The following is a 7,533-nucleotide window of genomic DNA, read 5'->3' on the forward strand; positions in this document are numbered from 1 at the left end:
ACATGGTTCAGTCATGCTGTAGTAAGGGAAGCTCACACTGACACTGCAGTTTTGTCTGAGCCACAGAGAAGCCAGGGTATTACACAGTATTACAGCAGGGTGTTTCACAGTAGGGGGGCTATTTTGATTATTGATTTCAGTGTCCCTGCAGTAGTGAAGGCTAAATATGCCACCTATGGCTTACAAATCACAGGGACCATCTCAAAGAGGCTTCAGAATTGACTACGCAGTATGTTGTACTTTATTTCCAAATATTACATGTAAATATTTACAATGATTCTCTGAGGTTTATAAATATAGGCAAAGATATCAGATCTAAACCCTGGAACAAGAAGTGCGCATACAATATACAGTTCACTCATTCACGTCTCCTTACCTGAAGAGTTAATCCTATGGGGATTAGCGGGACAACTTAAAATCCAAAAGGTTAAGAGTCTGTAGTTAGCCCATCCTTGGTGCCAGAGGACCCATTGTTTACGGGGAGAACATATAGTAGAGTCCCTCCAGATCTCCTGCCATGGTACAGAGTGGACGGCGGTCAAGAGGATTCCCAGCTAAACATCAGGCACCACAAAGCCAGAAATGCACTGATACATATCCAAACGTGAGCACAGCTTCATGATTTCCTCCCTGGCTGGATGGGATGTGTCCCCCTGGATGAGATGTGTCCCCCTGGATGAGATGTGTCCCCCTGGATGAGATGTGTCCCCCTGGATGAGATGTGTCCCCCTGGATGGGATGTGTCCCCCTGGATGAGATGTGTCCCCTTGGATGAGATGTGTCCCCTTGGATGAGATGTGCCCTCCTAGATAGGATGCCCCCTGCACAGTATGTTACCCCCTGGATGAGATGTGATCCCCCTGGATGGGATATGTTTACCTGGATGGGCTGTGTCCCCCTGGATGAGATGTGTCCCCCTAGATGGGATGTGTCTTCCTGGATGGGCTGTGTCCCCCTGGATGGGCTGTGTCCCCCTGGATGGACTGTGTCCCCCTGGATGGGCTTCCCTCGGTCACTCACAGCTGAGGAGGTGGTTTGCTTTTCTGCATTAAGACTTCAGCAGCACAAACAGCAACAGCATGAACTCGGCTCCTGCCCAGATCCCTTCCGCTCCATGGCAATATGTTGCTTCGGAAGCCGCCTACAGACAAGTGCAGACCATGCAGAACAGGCTGGAGGCGCAGGCACAACTTTGTTTCTCCTTTTAATCCTGTAGCCGGAGCTGCTGTCCTAAGTGCTCCTGACTTGGTGGCGTCTGTTTTCTCTTCCCCTCCTGGGTAGTAAATGGGTTGTCCCGACAGGAGGGGTCACAGAGGTCCTTAAAATTAAGTGCACGTGATACTGTCACTCGCTTACGCTCCTAAGACATAGCATGTGAGGAGGATCCGAGGAGACCCTTCCCCGGTATAACCAGCATCATGGCCGACAATGCAGCACTGCGAGTGCTAATAACCGATGAGATTACAGGACCGGTGCTGCCGGCTTACTCCCCACTGGGCAGGCAGTACGCTCCCAGCAGCAGACCGGCTTCTCCCCGCCGAGCACTTGCAGCGCACTGTCCGGCTGCACCCCGCCGCGCACTTGCAGCGCACTGTCCGGCTGCACCCCGCCGCGCACTTGCAGCGCACTGTCCAGCTGCTCCAGTCCAGGCAGGAGAGGAGAGGACTCTGTAGCGGAGCGCACTGGTCACCTGGTGGCAGGAATATCACAGACTCCGGGTCTCTGCAGGTGACAGGGATTGATTTTCAGCGACTTTATAGAGGCAGAGATGAGCCACATCCTGAGCCTGCGCTGCAGGACTGCACACAACTTAGTGTTAACCCCTCTTACCTCCTCCTCCCCCTGTGCCCAGACCTCTTCTGCCCGAGCATTCACTTGCAGTTAATCACAAATAGCACCATCGCCACCTGCTGGTCCAACTGTGTTTGCTGACAAATGTTAATCCTCCTGCACCGGAGACACTTAAGGGGGGTCCTGAGGATGATATATTTTATACAAGCATCATCCCTGACACTCAGGCAGGACACATAACATGATGTAGACCAAAATTTGAACAGAGGCTGTAGAACGTGTTATAAGGATACAGGTTCACCTAGATCTAGTAGATCCAAGAGGCTTTCCTCCAGATCTGTGTGTACTTCTACCTGTTCTGCTGATTAGAAGTGGCACAGGTGGACACAGTCACATTTGGTGTCACGCAGAATTAACCATCTTGGCTGTGGGAGACGTAGACATAAACACGGGGTGTCTCCAGATCCCATTTACAGTAGTCATCTCCTTCATTGTCGTTATCATCAAATGATAGCCGTAGATCACAAAGGAGAATTGATAAGAGCCGAGGTCGAGGCCATAGTGCAGGACGGTAGCGTATGTGGTCACAGAGTTGTCCTCTTTGGCTCTGCAGCCTTCGCGTACAGGTGTCGGCTCCAGGTCACTACTATCAGAAGGTGAGGTACCATGCTTGAAGGCTTGGAATAATTAAAATCAAAGCCCTTATGTGATTGATGGTGAGTAGTGATGAGCGAGCACTACCATGCTCGGGTGCTCGGTACTCGTAACTAGTGATGAGCGGACACTACCATGCTCGGGTGCTCGGTACTCGTAACTAGTGATGAGCGGACACTACCATACTCGGGTGCTCGGTACTCATAACGAACAGTCAGATGCTCAGACGGGCTCAACTTATGTACCGAGTATAGTCAAAGTCAAGGGGGAACTCAAGCATTTTTACAGAAGATCTTACGAAAAAATGGTTGAGTTCTCCATTGACTTCCATTATACTTGGTAATTGAGTCAAGCCCGTCCGAGCATCAAAATTCTCGTTATGAGTACCGAGCCCCCGAGTGCTCACTCACCTCTAATGGTGAAATATTATTGTTTTTCAAAAATATGATGTCTCGTGAACATTGAGCGGTTTCTCCAGAGATTCCGATAATGTCTTCTTCCCCAGGTGGGGCTACCACCAAGCCTGAGACGTCATCAATACCCTCTTCAGGGTCCATGCTTCGGGATGCTTACTTTTGTAGTTTTGCTTCATTAGGCACACATCTACCCACCGAGTTAGAAGATAAAAACTAAAATATGTGGATATCATTTCATTAGTCTTTTAAGATCTTATGAGGAGAGAAAACTGAAGAAGATGGTTGATAAAGACAAAAAACTTGCTAAAACTTCTGACAATTGTAAACAGACCTTTACAATTCTTGGAAATGTGCTATGACAAAAACATCTGGGGGAAATGGGTATGCTTAGATACTATACATTTAGCTTATACTGTAGGTAATGCTGCAAATGCGTTATGGTGCAGTACTTGGCACCTGTTGGTCAGCGCAGCCCTGGCTGGAGACATGGAAACTAAAAGGGTTAAGTAAAGATCTCACACTTTTAGAATTATTTCCAATTGTAGTCACTTTGGTCTGAATGAATGCACAACAGACGGATCAGATTCTGGACAACCGAAGTGTTGTTCTTGCAGTGAATGGTTTACCATCTTCGATGCCGGTCTTAAGGCCCTGTCACACACAGAGATAAATCTGCGGCAGATCTGTGGTTGCAGTGAAATTGTGGACAATCAGTGGCAGGTTTGTGGCTGTGTACAAATGGGACAATATGTCCATGATTTCACTGCAACCACAGATCTGCCAAAGATTTATCTCTGCGTGTGACGGGGCCTTTAGCCTTGCTTAGACACTTAGTACATATGCTATAATTTCAAACATACAAGGACCACAGGGAAATCGCATAGCAACAACTCAGTGATCATAATAACCAAAGAAAAGAGTCTTTAGATTTGCTAACATTAGAGAAACCCAAAACAAGCGATAGTGAAATGTATCAAATATTTATTAGATGCTGTAGGGTATACAATAAATACATTAAATATAGGACCAGGGGAAGGGGTGTGCTGAAGGGGAAAGAAAACCCCACGTGTCCCGAAGAGGTACTAAGGGAGTAAAAACTCACCAAGAGTGACCATACAAAACCTATAGGCATGTGCCCAGAGTCCAAGAAAAAGGCCTACATCAATTTCATGCAGAAGCATTCACACAGGATGCAGAATATGCCTCCATGTGTGGTGTGAGATGAGGCAGATTACTCACCAAGGTCAGGTCACTGTAAATGCCGGGGTAACACGTGGGGACCGGCGTCCCAACACGTGTTTTGCATTGGTGGCTTCGTCGGGGGACGGATAAAAAGTGTGCACAGTACAGACCTTAAAAAGGACCCAGGAAGCCTCAGGACCGCCCACTCTGTTGCGCGTCACTGTGAGTTCTGCGTCCGGGGATACGCTGAAGTACGGCGTCCGCAGCGGAGACCGGATGGAAGAAACACTTCCTGTGACGTCACCAGTATTTCCGGATCTCCGCTGCTAAGGACGCCACCGCAGCCGCGCCCAGAGGGCTGACACTCACAATGACGCGTCATGGGCCCTGCCCACGTCAGGCTTAAGGGAGGTGTTAGCCCGCTTGCTATGTGCAGCAAGGACAGAGGATACAATCGTTCAATAATAATAATTATTCAATAATAATTTGTCAGAGGGGATCCATGGGAAAATCTGAGGTAGACAAAATGGTATCACAGAAATGGGACAAAAGTGAGCCGTTCATTAAGGCCATGTGGAGACATGGTCCCCAGGGTAAAGATCCATCGACACTCCACTTGTGCCAATCGTTTTTTAAGATCTCCCCCGCGAATGCCCAGATGTACCTTGACGATACCTCGGACCTTCAGAGACGCTGAATCACAATTGTGAGCCTCTCTGAAGTGGCGAGGTATCGTTTTCAAGGAATCTGGGTTAGTGACCTCCCTAGCTGCCAAGATGTCCCGCACGTGTTCTCTTGTGCGGACACGGAGCTCGCGGGAGGTCAATCCAACATATATCTTGCCACATCCACACATGGCGTAATAAATTACGCCAGATGTGCTGCAGGAGATATACTCCATTATCAAGAATTCTTTTTTGCCATCTGCTGAGCAAAAAGTAGTGGCCCTAACGATATTTTGACATCCGCGGCAGCTACCACAGGGATAGCAGCCGACGCGTTGAGGATCACAGCCAAAGAGGGGAGGTCTCTTTACTACATAATGGCTATGGACCAGAATGTCTCTGAGACTCCTTCCCCTCTTTGCCGTCATCATTGGGCGTTCTGTTAAATATCCCTCAAGAGATGGTTCGGTTTAGAGGATACTCCAGTGTTTACTAAGGGGACAGCGTGCCGGCGAGCTCCCATGCGCAGTGCTGGCTCCGCTATATTGACGACATCTTGGTCGTCTGGGGGGGAACCGGTTCTGATTTGGAGGATTTTGTGCGTCAGCTCAACTCCAACAACCTTAACATCATATTGACCCATCGTATTGGGCCAAGGACCATCGACTTCCTTGACATCCAGATCTCCATCGAACATAGTGGCATGGTATCTACCAACATTTTTCGTAAGTCCACCGCGGTAAACTCCCTTCTCCACGCTACCTTGGGACACCCAAAATCAACAGTAAACGCGATTCCGACTGGCCAGTTCTTGCGGTTACGTAGGCTGTGCTCCTCGGATCGTGTTTTTGAGGTTGAATCCAGGGATATGAGAGAGAGGTTTATAAATATTGGATACAGTGGTAGATCCATCAAACGGGGATATCAGCGGGCCAAACACTCCCGACGTGACCAGCTATTATCTGGGAAAGATGTGGCAAAAACATCATCAGGACCAGTGGCCAGATTCATTTCAACTTACTGTCGCCAATGAGAACAAATAAGGGGCGTGCTTAGTAAACACTGGAGTATCCTCCAAACCGAACCATCTCTTGAGGGATATTTACCAGAACGCCCAATGATGACGGCAAAGAGGGGAAGGAGTCTCAGAGACATTCTGGTCCATAGCCATTATGTAGTAAAGAGACCTCCCCTCTTTGGCTGTGGTCCTCAACACGTCGGCTGCTATCCCTGTGGTAGCTGCCGCGGATGTCAAAATATCGTTAGGGCCACTACTTTTTGCTCAGCAGATGGCAAAAAAGAATTCTTGATCAGGGAGTATATCTCCTGCAGCACATCTGACGTAATTTCTTACGCCATGTGTGGATGTGGCAAGATATACGTTGGATTGACCTCCCGCAAGCTCCGTGTCCGCACAAGAGAACACGTGCATGACATCTTGGCAGCTAGGGAGGTCACTAACCCAGATTCCTTGAAAACGATACCTCGCCACTTCAGAGAGGCTCACAATTGTGATCCAGCGTCTCTGAAGGTCCGAGGTATCGACAAGGTACATCTGGGCATTCGCGGGGGAGATCTTAAAAAACGATTGGCACAAGTGGAGTGCCGATGGATCTTTACCCTGGGGACCATGTCTCCACATGGCCTTAATGAACGGCTCACTTTTGTCCCATTTCTGTGATACCATTTTGTCTCCCTCAGATATTCCCATGGATCCCCTCTGACAAATTATTATTACATTTTTTTCTAATTTGATTTGGGGGTCCCCATGCGAAGTCATTTGAGTGCATTTGTATACAGGTGCGCGATGCCTTTGGTGCACCCATGTTTACTACTTTTTTGTCTTATATCTTATATATTATATACATTGTATGTATTATATATATTACTAGTTGCGGTTGATTGGACTGCTGTGCAATCCTTTGGATAGCTCTATTATGGTTCTCATTTTTAACAGTGTGTTTTTTATGGTTTTTGTTTAGCTGCATTAGACCCATCCTTCTCTACCTCCTTCTCTTCTCCCACTCCATTCATTTTTGGGAATTATGTAACTGGAGGAATCTTTGGGACAATTTGGATGAAATCGTTGGATCACCCGTGCATGGAGCCTGCTGTATATGACAGATAATGAAGATGTATCTTTGTCTCACACATACAGTGCCTACAAGTAGTATTCAACCCCCTGCAGATTTAGCAGGTTTGATAAGATGCAAATAAGTTAGAGCCTGCAAACTTCAAACAAGAGCAGGATTTATTAACAGATGCATAAATCTTACAAACCAACAAGTTATGTTGCTCAGTTAAATTTTAATAAATTTTCCACATAAAAGTGTGGGTCAATTATTATTCAACCCCTAGGTTTAATATTTTGTGGAATAACCCTTGTTTGCAATTACAGCTAATAATCGTCTTTTATAAGACCTGATCAGGCCGGCACAGGTCTCTGGAGTTATCTTGGCCCACTCCTCCATGCAGATCTTCTCCAAGTTATCTAGGTTCTTTGGGTGTCTCATGTGGACTTTAATCTTGAGCTCCTTCCACAAGTTTTCAATTGGGTTAAGGTCAGGAGACTGACTAGGCCACTGCAACACCTTGATTTTTTCCCTCTTGAACTAGGCCTTGGTTTTCTTTGGTGTGTGCTTTGGGTCGTTGTCTTGTTGGAAGATGAAATGACGACCCATCTTAAGATCCTTGATGGAGGAGCGGAGGTTCTTGGCCAAAATCTCCAGGTAGGCCGTGCTATCCATCTTCCCATGGATGCGGACCAGATGGCCAGGCCCCTTGGCTGAGAAACAGCCCCACAGCATGACGCTGCCACCACCATG

At 47.5% G+C, this 7,533-nt stretch overlaps 1 protein-coding gene across 3 annotated transcripts in view; it reads right to left on the minus strand.

The window, feature by feature from the left end:
- VWC2L (von Willebrand factor C domain containing 2 like) overlaps positions 1-1,849 on the minus strand; it is a 268,255-nt gene extending 266,406 nt beyond the window's left edge. For all 3 annotated transcript variants that reach the window (XM_075317528.1, XM_075317530.1, XM_075317529.1), the window contains exon 1: positions 377-1,849. The gene's annotated coding sequence lies outside the window, so the exon portion shown is untranslated. The remainder of the gene's footprint in view (positions 1-376) is intronic.
- Between the last annotated feature and the right edge of the window lie 5,684 nt (positions 1,850-7,533).

Source organism: Anomaloglossus baeobatrachus, chromosome 7 (genome assembly GCF_048569485.1).
Source record: "Anomaloglossus baeobatrachus isolate aAnoBae1 chromosome 7, aAnoBae1.hap1, whole genome shotgun sequence".
NCBI lineage: Eukaryota > Metazoa > Chordata > Amphibia > Anura > Aromobatidae > Anomaloglossus > Anomaloglossus baeobatrachus.